This window comes from Leuciscus leuciscus, assembly GCF_965113295.1.
Source record: "Leuciscus leuciscus genome assembly, contig: HAP1_SCAFFOLD_274, whole genome shotgun sequence".
NCBI lineage: Eukaryota > Metazoa > Chordata > Actinopteri > Cypriniformes > Leuciscidae > Leuciscus > Leuciscus leuciscus.
Genome location: NW_028118449.1, coordinates 10471 through 32500, shown reverse-complemented (window position 1 = coordinate 32500; position 22030 = coordinate 10471). Strand labels below are relative to the sequence as shown.

Below are 22030 nucleotides of genomic sequence, written 5' to 3'. Positions count from 1 at the left end.
ATTGACAGCTGGAAGTTCATTAATGTGTTTCACTCAGGCTCTCTTTCATTAATCCAGCTCGGAGACTCAGATATTATCCTCTAATGACGTAGCTGAGGAAACTTGGAGTCTGAAAATCCCACGTTTATCCCCAAAGGTTATCAGGACACAGAGCCATTCCTGTTTTGAATAACCCTTACGTTATGTTATGTTTTATCTTATGTTTTATGTTAAGGCTTTCTAACTAAAGTTTTCCAATAATTGTAAACTTCTGGCACCAAAATTCACTTTAATGTGGCCAAAAGTTTACAGAAGTTAAACTTCCATAATGCCATGGCTTTAGGTGTTTGCTTGCTGGCTGGTTTTTATCCTTTGGTTTTATTTAATTTTCTATTTTTATTTAATTTTTGTATTATTTAATTTTCTATGTTTATTTTATTATTTTGTTTTGTTTTATTTTCTATTTTTATTTATTTTTTTTCTACTTTTAAATTTTATTAAATTTTTATTTAATTTTATTAAATTTTTATTTATTGTTCGACTTTTAATTTTATTTTCTGTTTTAATTTAATTTTTAATTTAATTTAATTTATTTTATGATACTTGTTCATTTTATTCTATTTTTATTTTATTTTATTCTACTTTTAATTAAATTTTTATATAATTTTATCTTCTATTATTATTTTATTCTATAATTATTTTTTCTATTTTTATTCTTTTATTTAGTGTACCTTTTAATTTTATTCTATTTTTATTTATTCTATTACTAAGGCTAGTAATAGAGCCTTAGTAAGGCTTCTATTACATTTTATTTTCTATTTTTATTTTATTATTTTATTTTATCCTATTTTTTATTTTATTACATTGATCCTTTTTGTCCTTTGCATTTTTTTTTTGTGTTTTCTACTCTTAAAACGTTTTTTTTGTAGGATTTACGGTTTTCCCTCAATAATCACTATTAAATTAAAAATAAACAGCAAGAATTAAACATGAAATTTTAAAGTAGAACAATTAAATCTTTCTTTTATTTACAACTTATTTTGTTTTCCATACTATAAATATATTTTAGTTTCAGTTTTACCAGTTATGTCAACCTTTGTTTATTTTGATGAATGAAGATGTTTCTGTAACTCGTGTCTCTGTGATAATTTTTTTTTTTTCTTTGGGATTTTTTCCAGCTCATTTGTTTTGAGAATAGTGCGTTTGATCACTCAGTACAGATGATTTATGTCTGAAGCACAAACGCTGAACTTTAGCACTCAGTGTCAGAGGTTCGATCACATCACTAGCAACACTAATACCAGAGATAATCTACTTCATACACCGTTTAGGGAATATTAAACTAATGCACTGTAACCATTTGCCCCACGTTTACACATAAAAGTCCTTACATCAGCGTCCCGTAATGAGAACGGCATGAAGCCCACCTGAAGCTCGATATTCCCTCACTTCTGCCGGATCAAAACACGAGTATAGTCTTTCATCCCAGGAATTACATCCTCGCTGACCTCATCACATGAAGGAGCGAGAGGGTGTTTGAGCGGGAGGATTTTACCATGAGCCTTTGTGTTCTCTGAACCGGACGGAAATTTGATTAGTAACCTTGGGAACATGACAAAGAGGTCACAACAGTCCTCATAATCAGATATGATGGCTAAACGCGCATCAGAGATAAGACACGTGGTGGCTCATAACAAACCAGAGTCGCCGCGTGTTCTTCTCATTTTTTCATATTTTCCAAGGCAAATGGGCAAGGTCAGCTTCACAATTCATAGATTGCTTCAAACAGTACCTCCTTTAAATGTTGCATATGATTTGGGGATTAATTTGGTCGAAATAGTGTGACATCTGTGATGTTCGTCGGCTTGTTTTTGTCTTGCAGCTCATTTTGCATGATTAAGTCAAAGGTCATGCGTTCAATTCCCAGGTAACATGCATTTATAAAAATAATAATAATTTTTTTTTTTTTTTTTACTAGTGTGATCAGGACACTATAGTTAATTTATGTAAGCGAGGAGAGCAAATTAAAGTAAACTGTGACATTATACTTAAATATTCTTCATACAGTGAAAAACAATTTGGAGAAAAATGATTGGGACACTTTGAGCTGATCATGTTTTGCTGAAGTGTGTTTTCTTTAATTGCTAATGCTCTTTTCACTCACAGACTGAACACAATGAAGCATTGCTTGGTGATTGGTTGAGCTAAACTGGTATTATCTAATTGTGTAGTTAAATTTAACAGCTGACAGATATTCAACATAATTCATGTGTGAGACAGTCTAACAGAAGGACGGACAAAACCAGTCAAATATCAACTGAGTTCATAAATATGAGTTCTTGTCATATTTTATTATCATTTTCTAAACTATAGCGAATAAACTGTGATAATGTGAGAAACGTTGAAAGTATCTGAATAAATTTTGGTTTGACTGTAGCTTTAAACTAGTTTCTCAACTGGTGGGTCGCGACCCAAAAGTGTCTGGTGAGTGTGTGGTCAAAGAAACAACAACAACAAAAAATAACTCCAAATGTTTTTCTGATGTGAGACTTTTATTTTGAAAGACGTGCGTGAACGCTGTTGACTCTTCTGCCAGACGCATGCCACGTCTCAATTTACATACTACCCGCAGACTATCTGTCCTAAACAGTATTTGAAATTAGATTTAGTGTGTCCCAAAACATAGTGTGTTGAAATGAGTATTCCAATGATACCCAGATGGTCTACTTTTTCCCCCGTACACACACACTCTAACGCTAATATTGCCCACGAATAAAAAGCGTTAAGAACTACAAATATGGTGGACGTGCGAGTAGGATGGTTAAAGGATTAGTTTACTTAAAAAATAAAATTCTGTCATCATTTACTCAACCTCAAGTTGTTTCAAACCTGTATTCCTTTCTTCTGCATCGGAAGTCATCAACTGTTTGGTTACCGACATTCTTTAAATGATCTTCTTCTGTGTTCGGCAGTAGAAAGAAACTCATACAGGTTTGAAACAATTTGAGGGTGAGTAAATGACAAATTTTCATTTTTAAGTGAACTATTCCTTTAAAGGGATAGTTCACTTTGAAATTAATTTTTGGTATGTTTTAGCTTACCTCAAGGGCATCCAAGATGTAGTTGTTGTTTTTTCCGCAGTAGTTTCATGTCGAAGTGATCTGATCTGACGTGTACGCAGACTGGTGCATAGATATATACACTAGATGTCGCCTTAAAGACATTCGTTCCAATGAACTGCCGTAGACAAGGCGACATCTAGTGTGTATATATCTATGCACCAGTCTGCGTACACGTCAGATCAGATCACTTCGACATGGCTGTGTACAAGAGGTAAAAACAATATAAATACTGTTCGTTTTCTCACACAAACCGCTCGTTTCGTGTCTTAGGCCATCAATGTGTACTTACGATGGGGAATTGTTTAATTTGGACGACGGGGAATTGTTTTAATTTGGACTCTGTGCATGCTCTTTGAGACAGTGACCATCGACCTGCATTATATGACTGACAGACAAGAACGGTTTGACCTAAAAATATCAAAATTGAAACTACTGCGGAAAAAAAGACACCTACATCTTGGATGCCCTTGAGGTAAGCTAAAACATACCAAAAATAAATTTCAAAGTGAACTATCCCTTTAAGTAAAGAGGTTTTTAGGATGTGAGACTTTTATTTTGAAAGACGCACTTCAACGCTGTTGACTCTTCTGTCGCGTGCCTGAGAAAAACGCGTTGTACTGATTCAGTATCTGCGGTCAGATCATGAGATGTTGTTGTCAGGCTTTCAGTGTCATTATTCTAACTTTATTTTCGCAGCTTAATAGGAAATAAAAGGTCTCTCACCTCAGAAAAACGAACTTCCCCGTCCTGTCAGACGTTACTCTGTGCTCGTCGCGCGCACTCTTCTTCAGTTGCCCGCGAAAATCAAATGCGGAGGCGCGCGTTACGTAAACGTCGTAGTTACGTTGTCAATTAGTAAATTGGTAAATCATGAAATTACCCAAAAGTAGTTGATACATCGTGTGTGTTAGCTGGGAAGGATTTACATGATGCAGGTATGATTTTTTTTTTTTTTCATCAAGAGCAGTTTTCATATGTTTTATTAACAATTCATGTTAGTATTGTGTATTTACCATTACCACGGTAACTAGTTTTCATAATCTCAACCCAAAATACCACGGTTTCATTTTGTGCTATTTTTTCTATATTTTTGATGACTATGGTGGCTCAGGCCAACTTATTAACTGTATTATATTATTATGAATGACTGAATGAGGATAGGATATAAATTGTTTACCTTTTGTTAGTGATGTTCTTACAATTTATGTGTGGGACGGTACTTGTTGTGTCAACCATTTTTGAGAAATAAATTCGCTTGGTTCCAGTTATTAAACATTTGTGGTCGTGGCTTAATAACCATGGAAGAATGTGGGTCCCATAGCCAATTTACTCACTTTTTTACAAATATTTTATAGATTTTTTTTAATACATATTTTTATACATGTTTACCTGTCAGAGCTCGAGCAACGGCAATATCACAGGGTTTATGGTTAATGCAATCCTACATTACTTTATACTGTGATCTCGCCTGTAAATGTTGTGTTTTTTGGCCTTGGTTTGGAAGGAATATTACATGAAGTCTTTGATGTTGCTCATCTTGCACGAGCAGGTCAAGGGTCATGCAGTCCATTCCCAGGTAACATTATACAAATAAAGATCCTTAAACCGTTATCTGTACTTTAAATGTTGTGTTTTTTGGCCTTGATTTGGTAGGAATATTAGGCCACATTAAATCTTTGATGTTCTGTCCTCATGTTGCAGGCTTACAGCGAGCCGAGCCGGGCCAGTGGCCTCGGGCCTCAAGCACCGGGCTTGCGTTTCCACTGCCGGGCCATTAGCCCTGCAGCGCTGCCCTAAACCCTGCCCTTAACACGCCTTCCTGGATCAAACGTCATACAAGTGTAGTAGACGGTCCCTGCTCCACTTCTGAGTCAAATAAAGCACTCTGGGATGACGATTCTAGCACACAAAACATAAACACGTATATGAGCCACTTATGCAATATTTTATTTGTTTTCTTAGGAAGTTAGAAAACTAGGAATTTATGAAGATAGCATGTATTAACTCACCGTCCGCGGCTGCCATAGTGTCCCGACTTGTCCCTCCACTAACAGAGGGACGGTGACCCAGCACACCGTCCATCAAGTTGAACCATGGAAAGTTCCTTCTCTGGGCACTGCTTTGTCCATTGTGCGTTTTAATCGCCTTGTACTGCGCCCGCAACTTTTTTTTATTTTTTTTACTTTAAGCGTTGTTCGCTGAATGCTTAGCTTAGCAAGTTCAGCAACGATGTATTTTATAACGTCCTCGTTTCTGCACACGCCGTCAAATTGACGTTGTACCCTTTCTTCTGCCCAAATGCTCAGAAGAGCTTTGGTATCTTCGACAGACCAGTACAGGCGATTCTCCATTTCGAGCAGCGTTTCTTTTTTGCGATATAAAAAAGTGAAATGTGCATCTTGCCGCAGACCATAACTTTCCCTAACACCGATAAACTCCGCCTTTTACCTTGACCACGCCTCTAGCCCGAGCTGGCCCAAGGTATTCGATGGGCCAGAAATCCTGGCCGTTGGCCCCGAGTAAGCCCCGATCAAGCCCCGGAAGTGACAGTGGAAACGCGACTGGCCCTGGCACGCACTAGCACGGCCCGGCCCTGGCCCGACAGTGGAAACGCGGCTAGTGTCTTTGTCCAGGGTGCCATGATAGTCTATGAGAACATTGGTGTATCTCAAAAAACTCACTATACGTCATTGACACAATGCCTTGAAGGAGCCTTAGAAGTTTCAAGCCCATGTTTTTTTCACAGGAGTGACCTCCTAAGAATCCTTGCCGAGTCCAACAATACCAAACATGCCAGGTTTCGCCTTATGGTTTTTGTAAGTGTCATTTAGAGCTTTAAAAAATTGTGGTTATCTTCAAAGCCGTTAGTCCGATCGAGACGACAACAACAAAAAAACAAAGGAAATTTGAAGACATAGGTAAATAGCTAAACAATAACGCCAAAATGTAAAAATTATGATAGGAACTGACAAAAAAAATTATTAAATCCAATCAATTTCACCCATGGATCATTTTGATGCTCTCACATGTTTGAAACGAACAATGATGGATTGTGATGAAATTTGTTTTGAATTGGGACTGGCGAATCCCCGTCCATACTGTCAATGACCGTTCGCAAAGACCCGCCCACTTTAGTTACTGTTGCTATGTCTGACAAGCGACGCCACTCTCACACCACACCAAGTTCTCATGCAGTGAAAAATACATTGCGGATCAGAAAAAAGACTGCGCGCTGACAGACAAGTACTTTTGATATGAAACAAAGTCTCACCTTTCAAATGTAGTCATTTTTTAGAGACATTTAAACAATAAATACCGTTTTGTGACTCTTTAATGTGTCTGACAGATCGCTGTAGACTCGAGGCTCACTTAAAGCTGCTCGTGAACCGATCATCAATTGGTGAGCATATGTGACATAACATCATTAACAAGCATGCCAAATTTTATGGCGATCGGACCAAAGGTGGCGTTATAACTGTTAAAAAACTTTAAAACCATATATTTCCTATGGTACATTGCCTGTATTGGCTCTAAATGGTGTTTTCCATCTATTATGTCAGTGGTTACATGCTTGCTAAATAAAACTTAATCACTTTTGATGCTTTTGTGCTTAAATGCCTTAACTGCTTGAACCCTGATAAATGCTATTTTAATTTTTTAATTTATAATATTTTTATTTTATTTTATTTTAGAATTATTTTATTTTATTCTATTTTTATTTTATTTCTATTTTATTTTATTTCTATTTTATTTTATTTTAGTATTATTTTATTGTCTATTTTAATTTTCTATTTTAATTGTATTATTTTGGTAGCATGCATTCGATTCCCAGGTAACATAAAAATAAATATCCTCAAACAGTTATCAGTGCTCTTTAGATGCTGCATGTGTTTTTGGGCTTGATTTGGCAGAAACATTACAGTATCTGTGACGCCCGTTCTCTTGTTTTCCTCCTGCAGCTCGTCTGACACGAGCAGGTCAAAGGTCACCCGTTCGATTCCCAGATTCCCAGGTGAGTTAACATGCATGCATAAAAATACAGACCTTAAATGCATTGCAAATCAGCCAAATTGAAATCATTTTGTGGTTTTATTAAGGTGTGCTTGCAGCGATTTACAATTAAAGGGTTTAAAAGTCGTGCTCGGATCGCTCCGTAATGCGAAAAAGCCCCGGGAATAAGAGAAAACAGCTCTTCGGACGCCAATGTGTTGACATCTGTGACGAGGCTTTTGATGACGCCGTCCTTAATCGGAATGTGCATCGAGAGGAATAAACTAAAACAATGCACGGATCATTTGGTGAGCTCCAGCTTGAGTCTATTATTGATGTCATCTTGATCCAATTTGATGAATTTCAGAGGGTTCGCCCAGAGAAAGGGCCCATCCGGAGCAAACCGGGGTCATTTTTCCTCAGGATTTCAGTCTGATCTACATTTATTTTTGTGCAAAACATCCATCTAGATGTGCTAAGCGTATCTCTTTTAAGTTGACCTTCGTGCAACTTTTCCCTTTGTGCGATTGCAAGCGAACGCCAAGTCTTTAGGAGCTCAACGGAGACTAAACAAGAAGCAGGTTGTCCCAGAACTGATAAATCTAAAGCAAAGGCACAAACGCGTCTCCCGAGATGCTGAGGAACGTGATTCACTCCTGTGGATGGGCTGGGTTGCATAATAAACTGGTTGCCAATTTGTTTTCTAAATTAAAATCCGTTGGTCGGCCCGAGACCCTGTCCCAATTCTTTAAATCTAATTGACTTTTTTTGGCCGATTTCCTCATTTAAAAGCCGGCTTTGATCCTCCCGCGCTCTGATGAGGTCATGCTGCGATCTATGCCACGGGTTTATTCATTTTAATATTTTTTTTATTGAATGCCGGTCACATATAAATAATAAACATGACAATAATCCAGTATATGGTGTAAAAATATTTAAAAAATAGAGACTACAACAAATAGGAAAAGAAAATGCACAGTGAAATAATAGTACAAGTAAAAAGAAAGAAAGAAAATGATAAAGAGATCCTATAATCAAACAAAGATTAACAATAAAGGCCACATTTGGTGGTAAACTTTGTCTATTAAAATAAAAATACATATTTTTCAGAAAAGTGAAGTTTCATCCCTGAGCATTTACAAAGATAATATTCCAAATCCACCCAGAACTTCTCGCTATAAATGCTATTAAGAAATAAGTGGACAATATTTTCTTTCTCAGTCCCACAGAAATCACTGCGATCGCTGCCACGCTTTATTATTATTATTATTATTTTATTGAATGCCAGTCAGATACAAATAATAAACATGACACGACAATAATCCAGTATATGGTGTAAAAATATTAAACAAATATAGACTACAACAAATAGGAAAAGAAAATACAGTGTAATGTATAAAAAAAGAATACATGAAAAAAAATGGAAAAAAAGAAAGAAAATGATATAAACAGGAAAGAACAGGTATGAGATCATCATATAAATATCATAAAAGCTTCACATAGAGACCCAGTGCGCTTTGCTTTACTAGTTTTCAAGTCAAGTATTAACTCTATTTTAATTTCTATCTGAAATAACAAACATTTTTGTTTATGTATATGGTATTTCCCCATAATCAAAGATTAACAATAAAGGCTGTAATCTTTGTCTATTGAAATAAATAAAAATACATATTTTTCAGAAAAGTAAAATTTCATCCCTAAAAGCATTTACAAATATTCCAAATCCACCCAGAAACTCTTGCTATTATAAAAGCAATTAAAAAATAAGTTAATTTTTTTCTTCTTTCTCACACATTGTCTGTCTCCGTCCCCCAGAAACCCCAGCGATCGCTGGACACTTTAGCATTAAAACACACGAGTTGATCTCTTTACTCTCTGATATTCTGCCATAAACTCTCACTGATGAGACGATCGCTCTCTATCGCGTCTCTAAAGGTGAAGCACGGGAGAAACGGCTCGATTTAACGCTCAATTACTGTAACATCATTTAGTACGCATAGTTTTAGAGATGTAGATTTATGTAAATGTTTTACAATAAATCAAAACATGCATTATTGCATTTTATATATATATATATAGATGTACTGCCATTCTAAAGTTTGGGATCTGTAAGATTTTTTATGTTTAAAAAAAAAAAGAGTCTCTTCTGCTCAGCAAGGCTGCATTTACTTTATCAAAAATACACAAAATAGTAAAATAGTGAAATATTATTCTAATGTAAATCATCAGTTTTCTATGTGAATATATAGTAAAGTGTAATTTATTCCTGTGATCAAAGCTGAATTTTCAGCATCATTACTCCAGTCTTCAGTGTCACATGATCCTTCACAAATCATTCTAATATGATGATTTTATACTCAGTAAACACTCATTATCATCATTATTAATGTTGAAAACAGTTGTGGACATTTATTTTTCCAGGATTCTTTGATGAATAGAAAGTTCTACAGTATATCATTTAATTGAAATAGAATCTTTGTAACATTATAAATGTCTTTATTGTCACTTTCGATCAATTTAATAAATAATAATATTGATAATAATAAATGTTTCTTGATCATCAAATCATCATATTAGAGTGATTTGTGAAGGATCATGTGACACTGAAGACTGGAGTAATGATGCATCAGAGAGTTAATAACTTTATATATTACACTTTAGACAAGCGGGTCATAATGTTAATGCCTTATAATACATTGGCATAAAGCGGGTACAAAAACTGTAGAGAGTAGGAGATTCTGAGAGGAAAACTCGAGAATGTTTCTGGATTTAGTCGAGTCTCCTTTATTTATACAGCGCTTTTACAACACAGAGAGTTTCAGAGCAGCTTTACTGAGATAACAGGACAATAATGCAATAAAGTTTGTTTCCAGAAGAAAATTAAATGTGGATAGGAGCAGGCTTCACTCAATGTGTACACTTGTCAATTTTAAGAGTGCTGGCCTAGATAATTATAAAACATAAAGTGGGAGAGAGGCTGCACTATGCTTAAATAAGTTTGTATTTGTATTTGCACAGACGCGTTTCGGCGCGGGCCTTCCTCAGTGTGCAAATAGCTGAAGAAAATACCATCACAGTCCAGCTTAAGCAAGTTCAGTGATGGTTCATTTTTGTTGTAAAAAAGTTATTAATTTAGTTTGTTTGTATATATATCTATATCCGCTCTGGAGAAAAGTGATGTCATCGTCCAGCTCAGCTCAGTTCTCATATAATGGTGTCAATGCAGGAGATCAATATTATTGATGAATATTAAATGTCTTCAACTAAGCAAGACATTTATACTTTAAATTCTTTGTCGCTTTTGGGTTGAATGAGGAATTCGATATTCAGCCTTTTTTATAGGATTGTGTATTTCTTCATATGTTTTCAGTATTTTTTTGTACTTATGTGTGATTATTTTGTGGGTTGGTTACTGATATTTATTTTATTAAAATTTAGACAACTATATATTTTTTTATTTCCTATTAGATTTTTTCATTTTTTTACTTTATTTTAAGTTTTTATCATCATTATTATTTTTTCTCTTTAATTCAAGTCACCTGTTTTTTTTTTTTTTTATGTTTTTTTTTGGTGGGAAACTTGTTTAAGGTCATCACCTGTTGTCTATTAAAGCAATAAGCCGTGATATACAGTGAGTTTAGAACAGCTAACGGGCTTCAAGGGGCTTATTGCTTTTATAAAACTATTCATTTTAATTAGGGCTGCACAATATACCGAAATTATCAAAATATCTCAGATGTATATATCATGATCTGCATATCATAACGGCTTGCAATAACTGGTCATGAACTAAAGACAGAGTAAATCACTCACTCTCGGCTGAATAACTTCTGTAGCTTTAATAAGAATCAGGATTTCATTCATACTGTGAAAACTCAGCAGTGTTTTATTTTTACATTTGATTATTCAGTTTGTGTTGTTTAATAACCCTAATGTAGGATAACCTGAACCCCGAGGTTTACACTGATGTTGAATAACCCTAATGTAGGATAACCTGAACCCCAAGGTTTACACTGATGTTGAATAACCCTAATGTAGGATAACCTGAACCCCAAGGTTTACACTGATGTTGAATAACCCTAATGTAGGATAACCTGAACCCCTGAACCCCAAGGTTTACACTGATGTTGAATAACCCTAATGTAGGATAACCTGAACCCCTGAACCCCGAGGTTTACACTGATGTTGAATAACCCTAATGTAGGATAACCTGAACCCCGAGGTTTACACTGATGTTTAATAACCCTAATGTAGGATAACCTGAACCCCAAGGTTTACACTGATGTTTAATAACCCTAATGTAGGATAACCTGAACCCCGAGGTTTACACTGATGTTTAATAACCCTAATGTAGGATAACCCGACCCCTGAACCCCGAGGTTTACACTGATGTTGAATAACCCTAATGTAGGATAACCTGAACCCCAAGGTTTACACTGATGTTGAATAACCCTAATGTAGGATAACCTGAACCCCAAGGTTTACACTGATGTTGAATAACCCTAATGTAGGATAACCTGAACCCCTGAACCCCAAGGTTTACACTGATGTTGAATAACCCTAATGTAGGATAACCTGAACTCCTGAACCCCGAGGTTTACACTGATGTTGAATAACCCTAATGTAGGATAACCTGAACCCCTGAACCCCAAGGTTTACACTGATGTTGAATAACCCTAATGTAGGATAACCTGAACCCCTGAACCCCGAGGTTTACACTGATGTTGAATAACCCTAATGTAGGATAACCTGAACCCCGAGGTTTACACTGATGTTTAATAACCCTAATGTAGGATAACCTGAACCCCAAGGTTTACACTGATGTTGAATAACCCTAATGTAGGATAACCTGAACCCCAAGGTTTACACTGATGTTGAATAACCCTAATGTAGGATAACCTGAACCCCAAGGTTTACACTGATGTTGAATAACCCTAATGTAGGATAACCTGAACCCCTGAACCCCAAGGTTTACACTGATGTTGAATAACCCTAATGTAGGATAACCTGAACCCCTGAACCCCGAGGTTTACACTGATGTTGAATAACCCTAATGTAGGATAACCTGAACCCCGAGGTTTACACTGATGTTTAATAACCCTAATGTAGGATAACCTGAACCCCAAGGTTTACACTGATGTTTAATAACCCTAATGTAGGATAACCTGAACCCCTGAACCCCGAAGTTTACACTGATGTTGAATAACCCTAATGTAGGATAACCTGACCCCCTGAACCCCGAGGTTTACACTGATGTTGAATAACCCTAATGTAGGATAACCTGACCCCCTGAACCCCGAGGTTTACACTGATGTTGAATAACCCTAATGTAGGATAACCTGAACCCCGAGGTTTACACTGATGTTTAATAACCCTAATGTAGGATAACCTGAACCCCGAGGTTTACACTGATGTTTAATAACCCTAATGTAGGATAACCTGAACCCCTGAACCCCGAGGTTTACACTGATGTTGAATAACCCTAATGTAGGATAACCTGAACCCCGAGGTTTACACTGATGTTGAATAACCCTAATGTAGGATAACCTGAACCCCGAGGTTTACACTGATGTTTAATAACCCTAATGTAGGATAACCTGAACCCCTGAACCCCGAGGTTTACACTGATGTTGAATAACCCTAATGTAGGATAACCTGAACCCCTGAACCCTGTGGTTTACACTGATGTTGAATAACCCTAATGTAGGATAACCTGAACCCCGAGGTTTACACTGATGTTTAATAACCCTAATGTAGGATAACCTGAACCCCTGAACCCCGAGGTTTACACTGATGTTGAATAACCCTAATGTAGGATAACCTGAACCCCGAGGTTTATACTGATGTTTAATAACCCTAATGTAGGATAACCTGAACCCCTGAACCCCGAGGTTTACACTGATGTTGAATAACCCTAATGTAGGATAACCTGAACCCCTGAACCCTGTGGTTTACACTGATGTTTAATAACCCTAATGTAGGATAACCTGAACCCCTGAACCCCGAGGTTTACACTGATGTTGAATAACCCTAATGTAGGATAACCTGAACCCCTGAACCCTGAGGTTTACACTGATGTTGAATAACCCTAATGTAGGATAACCTGAACCCCGAGGTTTACACTGATGTTACTATAACACTTATACAGTAAAACACTGATGTTCACTGTCAGAAGCTGTAGGGATGTTTTCTTATAATTTTAAATATATTTTTAAGATAATTTAAGTTTATTTTACACACTTTAAGCATTATCGCATCGAATATCGCATTATTGAACGAGTTATCGCATATCGCACTTTTCTTCAATATTGTGCAGCCCTAATTTTAAATGTATTTTATTCATAAAATAAACACCAGCAACAAAAAATATAACGTTATAACACATTTATTCCTCCGCCAAGCAATGTAGGTCCACAGAGGTTGCTAAGCAACACACGCAGCCATTGCACAGTAACACTAATGTAATGAGTAATGGCTCAACCAATCAGAATCAAGGTCCGAAATATCCGTTAGTTTGAGCCTGACGAAGACCTGATGGTCGATGAACGTTGCAATATCTACTGTTCTGGAGCAGTGTGCGGACATTACCTTTGTTTTTTTGCTTTAGTTTGTTTGGGTTTGAGGATTTTGCACCTTTTTTTGTATTTTTGTCTCTGATATTTTGCCATGAACTCTCACTGATAAGAGGATCGCTCTCTATCGCGTCTCTAAACGTGAAGCACGGGAGAAACGGCTCGGATTTAACACTCAATGAACATAACATCATTTAGTACGCATAGTTTTAGAGACGCAGATATTCTTTACAATAAATCAAACATGCATTATTGCATTATTTATATGATATATATAGATTTGTAATGCTTTTAACAGAAGTCTCTTCTGCTCACAAAGGCTGCATTTATTTGATTAAAAATACAGTTAAAATCGTGAAATATGATTATAATTTTAAATAACTGTTTTCTATGTGAATATCTAGTAAAGTTTAATTTATTTATATGATCAAAGCTGAATTTTCAGCATCATTACTCCAGTCTTCAGTGTCACATGATCCTTCACAAATCATTCTAATATGATTTGATGATCAAGAAACATTTATGATTATTATCAGTGTTGAAAATAAGTTATTTAAATTTTTATATCAGGATTCTTTGATGAATAGAAAGTTCAAAAGAACAGCGTTTATCTGAAAAATAATCTTTTGTAACATTATAAATGTCTTCACTGTCACTTTTGATCAATTTAATGCATCCTTGATGAAGAAAAGTAAAACTTTTGACTGCTAGTGTAAATAGACACATGACATCATATCAAACATGTGTTTCTCAGAACAATCAGTTTTCATAAAGTTCATTTCTAGATTTATTTGAGCATTTTGTCGAGCCAGACGTTTACAGTGCAGTGCGTTTACTCAGTTAAAGAGTAAAACTCAGTGAGGGTGAGTGTTAAACAGGGAAACGTTGACAGGACGCGATAGAGAGTCGCGCATCGAGAGCCGCAGAAACCAGGAAACCAGTGTTTTTACAAGCTTTTCCGCATTTCAGACACAATAGCTGTCATCGGCCGGCTCTCCGAACACGAGCGGCGTCTGGAGCCGAGCCAGGCCTTCAGGAAGAGCGTTAGACTCGACACAAGAGGAATACGGGATCGTTTATAGTGTGTGTGTGTGTGTGTGTGTGTGTGTCAGTGCTGGACTTCATACACTACCAGTTTGAATGTGCTCGTGATTTCATTCGAGAAATATGTGGAATGTTAAAAAATAATAATAATTAAAGTTCAGTTGTCAAACTACTGGAGCATTTAGATGACAGTAAAAAAAAATATATTTTAATAATATAATATAAAAATGAATATTATATAATAATGTAAATGTGTGTGTGTGTATATATATTTTTTAATTACATGTTATATAATATTTTATATCAGTGTTATTTTAGATACTATTATAGTTTTTATTACAATTTTTGATTAGTTTTTGTTTTTATATTTTACATTTTCATTTTAGTTAAAGTTTTAATCATGTTGCGTTTTTTTATTGTTTTTTTAAATATGAGTAAGAGTTTTGTCTGTAGCAGAGCCTGATGTTTCTGGAAGTCGCATCACGACCAGCGTTTACACTCTTTGCTCATTTATAATGTGTGTGTCGATGCTGTACTTTATATACAACGAGTTTCAACTCTTTTCTCATCCTTGTGTAATTATTATATTATACATTTTATGTGCTTGTGATTTTTATCTGTGGTGTTCTAAGTGTTTTCTGTGTGTGTGTGTGTGTGTGTGTGTGTGTGTGTGTGTGTGTGTGTGTGTGTGTGTGTGTGTGTGTGTGTGTGTGTGTGTGTGTGTGTGTGTGTGTGTGTGTGTGTGTTGTAAACTTCATAGGCGATGATGATTTTGCAAGTAACTCAATCTCTGACTGTTTTATGCCATTTATTATTACATTCATACATGATCAACTAAACGGCTTCTTTTCGACCCCCTCAGATTCAACAAGTTCATCTTTACAGTCATACAGTAACTGTGAAACAGAAGCATTAGCTCACACACACACACACACACACACACACACACACACACACACACACACACACACACACACACACACACACACACACACACACACTCTCTCACACACACACACACACACACACACACACACACTCGCCTGCAAACCGAGACTCTCAGGAATGAATTCCTTCCTCCGGCTTTTAGCACCTGCTTCTGGGAGTCACTGGAGGTGTGTGTGTCTGAGTCTGAGTGAGTAGCCGAGAGTGTGTGTGTGTATCTGTGTGTGTGTCTGAGTGTGTGTGTGTGTATCTGTGTGTGTGTGGGAATGAGGGGTGTTGAGGAACACTGTGTGTGTGTCTGAGTGTGTGTGTGTGTGTGTGTGTGTGTGTGTGTGTGTGTGTGTGTGTGTGTGTGAGTGTGTGTGTGTGTGTGTGTGTGTGTGTGTGTGTGTGTGTGTGTGTGTGTGTGTGTGTGTGTGTGTGTGTGTGTGAGTGTGAGTGTGTGTGTGTGTGTGTGTGTGTGTGTGTGTGTGTGTGTGTGTGTATCTGTGTGTGTGTGGGAATGAGGGGTGTTGAGGAACACTGTGTGTGTGTCTGAGTGTGTGTGTGTGTGTGTGTGTGTGTGTGTGTGTGTGTGTGTGTGTGTGTGTGTGTGTCTGAGTGTGTGTGTGTGTGTGTGTGTGTGTGTGTGTGTGTGTGTGTGTGTGTGTGTGTGTGTGTGTGTGTGTGTGTGTGTGTGTGTGTGGGGGAATGAGGGGTGTTCAGGAACACTGGGTGGGCTCGAGCTGCAGCTGCTGTGAATCCACACGCCGATCCTTTACATTCACAGTTAATCTACTTAAACCCTGTTATGAAAACACATGCGCACAGTGATCTCGCTCTAACCAAATGTTGACGAGTTTCCTAATTAGCCCATAAACGAAGCGATTAATCGTGCAGCTCACGTTCACTGCTGGTGTGAGAGTGCACTCACTGCCGACATCCAAGACCACATTCTCATGTCCAAAATATCACAATATCTTCTTCTTTGCATGTGTTTGAGTGAGTGAGTGGAGGCGGGGCTCATTTGCATATTCATAGAATCACGCATACTAAATGAGGCAAGGGTGTCGAGTTACAGTCAAGATATTTGAAGGCATGAGGAATTTTTTTCTAAATATGTCATTTTGATGATCAAAGATGAGTTTTAAGAGATACAATTATTGACTTTTAACTAAAACTATAACCAAAACAAAAAATAATGTGTCACGTGATGTCACGGTTGGTTGTTGTGTCAAGTGCCGAAGAAAGGAGTGAGATTATTAAAACAGTCTTTATTAAATCCACACAGAAAACCCAGGAGAACACAGGAGGAATCCATGAACACAGCCACGTTTAACTCTGACGAGACCGGATGAACTGAGGTCTTCAAGAGTGACGAGGAGTAAAGTGGACAGGAACAGGTGTGTGTGAAACTAACTAACAACCAGGGAAACAAACTTAGGAACTCAGGCAGGCGAAACAGGAACAAAACACAGTGAAAACGAAACCAAAACACAGACTTACATGGGACCATGAAACTGAATAAATGCTGAAATAAAATGAAATATTTTCCAAAGAAAACATTTCTCTTTTCTTTTTGTTTTCTTCTTTTTTTTACTTGAAGCACCAAAATAAATAATAGATTATATACTTTTTTTTAATTTATTTTTTATTTCAGTTTTATTTCAAGTTTATATACTATATATATATACATATAAAACAATGCTGTTAACTGAAATAAAGCTGAAATAAAACAGAATATAAAGGGTGAAGCGCTAAAATTATTAACTGCAAATAAATAAATAAATAAAACTAAACAGAAAATAAATGAAACCTAAATAGCAGTTTTCAAAGAAATAACATTAAAGTGTAAAAATATAAAAATAAAAGCTAAATCGAGATATTAACGGCCTCTTTCAGTGAGTTTTGTCCTATTTAGACAGCGAGATGACAACATTCAGCCTTTCTGTGACATGAGATTATATAAATATATATAAATAAAATATTTTAATATTTAATATTTAAATAAAATACAAATATTCGTTGAAAAACTTAAACTAAATGAAAATTACAAATGCTGCCTCGGCAATAAGGTTGAAGCACTAAAATTATAAAAAAAAAAAAATCCAACAATAAAAATGTATAAAAATAAATCCAACTCAATTGGGTAGAAAATCATCCTGGAGTCTCTAACAAAAACATCATGTATTACAAGGTTTTTTTTTGGAAGTGCACATTTAATCGTGATGCACACATCCACTGCTGGTGTTGAAGGATTAGTTCACTTTCAAAAAAAAAATTTTTTGCTGATAATTTACTCCCCCCGATGTCATCCAAGATATCCATGTCTTTCTTTCTTCAAACATTCCAGGATTTTTCTACACAGAATGGACTTCAATGGCAACCAGCTATCCCAATGTTCACAGAAGGTTCAAATGTCCGTCCCAGTGCAGCTTCAAAGTCTCTACACGATCCCAGTCGAGAAATAAGAGTCTTATCCAGCGAAACGATCGGCCATTTAAAAAAAAAAAAAAAAAAAGTATATACTTTATGACCACAAATGCCTGTCTTGTACCATCTCTGAGATGCGCCACGCATTGCGTCATATAACAAATATAAGACAAATAACTTTCACGAATGGTACACGATGAGCATTTGTGGTTACAGTATATATATATATATTAGGGCTGGGAATCGATTAAAAAAAATTAACTAATTAATGGCACAATTTGCTTTAATTAATTGCAATTAATTGCATTTCCCGCAAGCTTGTAATCATCAATATTTAAACTTAGAATCACCTAATTAAATGAAACAACACAGGGGGGGAAAAAAGGGAACAGAAAATAGCCCTATATTAAAATAATATTAAACATCAATATATTATTCTTTTTCAATAATCAATCAACATAATCAATTTAACAGATTTTTTTTTTTTTTTTTTACTAATTATCAAAATAAAATATAGTCCTACAAAGCTATTATTACCAGAGCATGTGATCAGAGCAGGTCATTTTACCATTGTTGCCCAGCATGACTATACCAGCTCAGCAAACAGAAGTCTACTACAGAGAAAGTAGACTTTGCTTTTCGTGAAAAAACTTTTCGTTTGCTTTTCGTTTTCCCCGCTCATGAAAGCTGCGTGAGAATGAAGCCTGATCGCTGAACACGGAGGGGCGGGACGGCATATTTTCGGCCTTTTCAATAGCAGCCGCAACAGGAAGTCATTAAAACGAGGCAAAAAAAAGTGCTGCGACAATTGCGTTATTTCTTTTTTTAAACTCGTTTAAAAATGTTTAATCTCAAATTAATCGCAAAGATTAATGCGTTAATTCCCCTAATATATATATATATATATATATTTTTTAAATAAGATAAGACTCTTATTTCTGGACTGGGATCGTGTCGAGACTTTGAAGCTGCATTGAGACGGACATTTGAACCTTCTGTGAACATCGGTATAGCTGGTTGCCATTGAAGTCCATTAAATGGAGGAAAATCCTGGAATGTTTTCCTCAAAAACCTTAATTTCTTTTCGACTGAAGAAAGAAAGACATGGATATCTTGGACGAGTAAATTATCAGCATACATTTTTTTGAAAGTGAACTAATCCTTTAAAGTGCAATTATTGCTGATAGTCTCCGCGTACAGAAAGCACCATAGAGTATTTACACGAGCGAACACTTCTCTGTGCTTGCATGTCCACTACGAAACACAGTAGTGCCACCCGTTACGTTCGAGTAGTTAACTCTATTCAAACCGTTTTGATTGCTTGATGTTCTGCGGTATCTTGAAGTGTTTGATACTCAATCACCTCTGGAAATAGCAGCGTATCTCGCTGTGGATCTGGTGACCCGGCGAGGGGAAGCCCGAGATGCCCACCGCAGAAGCCAGGACAATCTGCCATCTGGAAGCCTGTCACGAATACCAGCATGTGTGTGTGTGTGTGTGTACCAGCTCACACACAGCTCACACACACCTCACACACACCTCCAGCCCTTATCGCCTGCATCACATCCCTCAGATAGGGAGCACGAGAGGTGGGCTCGCTTTTGTTCATTCATTCGCGCGCTTTAATTGATTCATCCTCGAGCGTCTGAGTGAGTCGCACACGCTGTGAGTCTCGGGGGATTTTCTCAGGTCACAGAAAGGCTGAATGTTGTCGTCTCTCTGTCTATACAGGACAACACTCACTGAAACTCACTGAAAGACGCCGTTAATATCTTGATTTAGTGAAAAACTATATTTAAAATAAATAAAATATCTATATTTTAAATTTTCATGTTATTTCTTTGAAAACTGCTATTTAGGTTTAATTTATTTTTGTTTAGTTTTAGTTATTTATTCTTATAAATAAGAATTCTTGTTATATCACCATTTTATACTCTGTTTTATTTCAGCTTTATCTCAGTTAACAGCAATGCTTTATATGTATATTTTATATATTTATATAGTATTTGTAAAACCATAGGCGTTAACTGAAATAAAATATAAAAAATGTAATTTAGTTTAAATTGAAGTACTAAAATAAAGAATACTAAATAAACTAAAACTATATTGACATTTTTAAATAAACTAATAAAAATTATATAAACACCAATTTTTTTAAATACTTTAACAACCCAAGTCTCAAAATCAATATGTATGTGTATATATATATGTGAGTGTGTGTGTGTGTGTGTGTGTGTGTGTGTGTGTGTGTGTGTGTGTGTGTGTGTGTGTGTGTATATATATATATTATCATTAACTAAAAATAAAAAATAGTTGCTACAAAACAAACATTAACTGAAATCAAATTAAATATAAAAAAAAATTCAACTTACTTTTTTGTTTAAAGTACTAAAATGACAAAAAATAACAAAAACTAAATAAACTAGCAAAAAAAACATAAAAACTATATAGACATTTAAAAAAAACTAATAAAAATGACAAAAACAAAAAATACAAGTAAAATCCAATTTAAAATATGTAGCAAAAACTATAATAGTATCTCAATGATATTTATATAATGATATTTTAACTAGTTTATCATCTAATATCTTCTCCTCATCCATCTCGGTTTAATTTTTTTTTTTGATGTGTTGTTGCAGTGCATTCTGGGATTGCATTCTCTCTGAAGAACACACACAGTTGCTCTCGGCCAAAAGAAAGCATCTTACCGTATGAAACAGGCTTCAGTGTTAAAGTTACACATCACTCAATCTTGAGCCAATAGATGAATTTGAGGAGACGTCACAGTTACGCCACTTTCATGAATTTGATGTAAACAGTAAGTCGATGTAATATTCGCATATGCAGTTCATAGAGGACATACATAGCAGCTACAGCATGAAATAATATTTAAACCTATAACATTTAACTTTTAAACAGCGTCTATAACATGTTTATCTCACAATTCTTGACTCTTTTTCTTGCATTTGCGTGTTTATATCTCCCACACTGCAAACAATGCTTTTCTTTCTTAGTATTTTTGTCTTGTTTCCAGTCCAAATATCTAAACATTCTCAAATCAAGATGCATTTACTAGATGAGATTTACTAGAAGATATTATGTCTTGTTTTCTAGGGAAATAAATCAAAATTAAGTGAATTTTTGCTTAAAAAAGCAAAATGATCTTCCAATGGGGTCAGAAAAATGATCTTGTTTCTGTTTGAATTAACATTATTTTTCTGACCCCATTGGCTGATATATAATTTTTATTTTATTTTTTTAACAAAACAAACATTAACTGAAATAAAATATTAAAAGAAATTCAACTTTATTTTAGTTTAAATGAAAGTACTAAAATAACAACAAGTAAATAAACTAGCAAAAAATATATAGACATTTAAAAAAAACTAATAAAAATGACAAAAACACCAAAAACACGTCTTGTTGTTTTTGTTTTTGTTGTTTTAGCCTTTTTTTTTTTTTTTGACAACTCACTTCATTTTGATTTATTTCCCTAGAAAACAAGACATAATATCTTCTAGTAAATCTCATCTAGTAAATGCATCTTGATTTGAGAATTTTTTGATATTTGTACTGGAAACAAGACAAAAATACTAAGTAAGAAAAGCATTTTTTGCAGACTTTATAACTCGCAATTGTGAGTTTATATCAAAATTCTGTTCATCTTTCTGAGAATCGTGAGATATAAGCTTGTCTTTGCCTAAGCGTCGAGTCCGGTGGAGTCAGTGTGTGTTAATCTACAACACCGGGTCTCAGACTGAGATGGTGAGGCTCATTTCTCGGGCAGGTTTGAACAGGTTCACTGGGACATTCCTCTGGTTATCAGCTCTCAGTGGGACATTTATCTCTGCACATCTCGCTGTCTTTAGCCTGTCTGAGTCTCATGCTGCGTCTCAATTCTTCTACTTATACTGCGCCCTAAAAGTATTTTCTTCTCTTTTTGTGAAGGAAAAGTGCATACTTTTG

General features: G+C 35.7%; 1 long non-coding RNA gene across 1 annotated transcript; it reads right to left on the bottom strand.

Moving 5' to 3' along the window:
- Positions 1–11772: 11772 nt before the first annotated feature.
- Positions 11773–12874, bottom strand: LOC309491479. The gene is made up of 3 exons (XR_014203138.1): positions 12805–12874; positions 12157–12688; positions 11773–11890 (listed from the first exon to the last, which is right to left on the bottom strand). It is a non-coding gene; the product is annotated as an uncharacterized lncRNA (long non-coding RNA).
- Positions 12875–22030: the final 9156 nt, after the last annotated feature.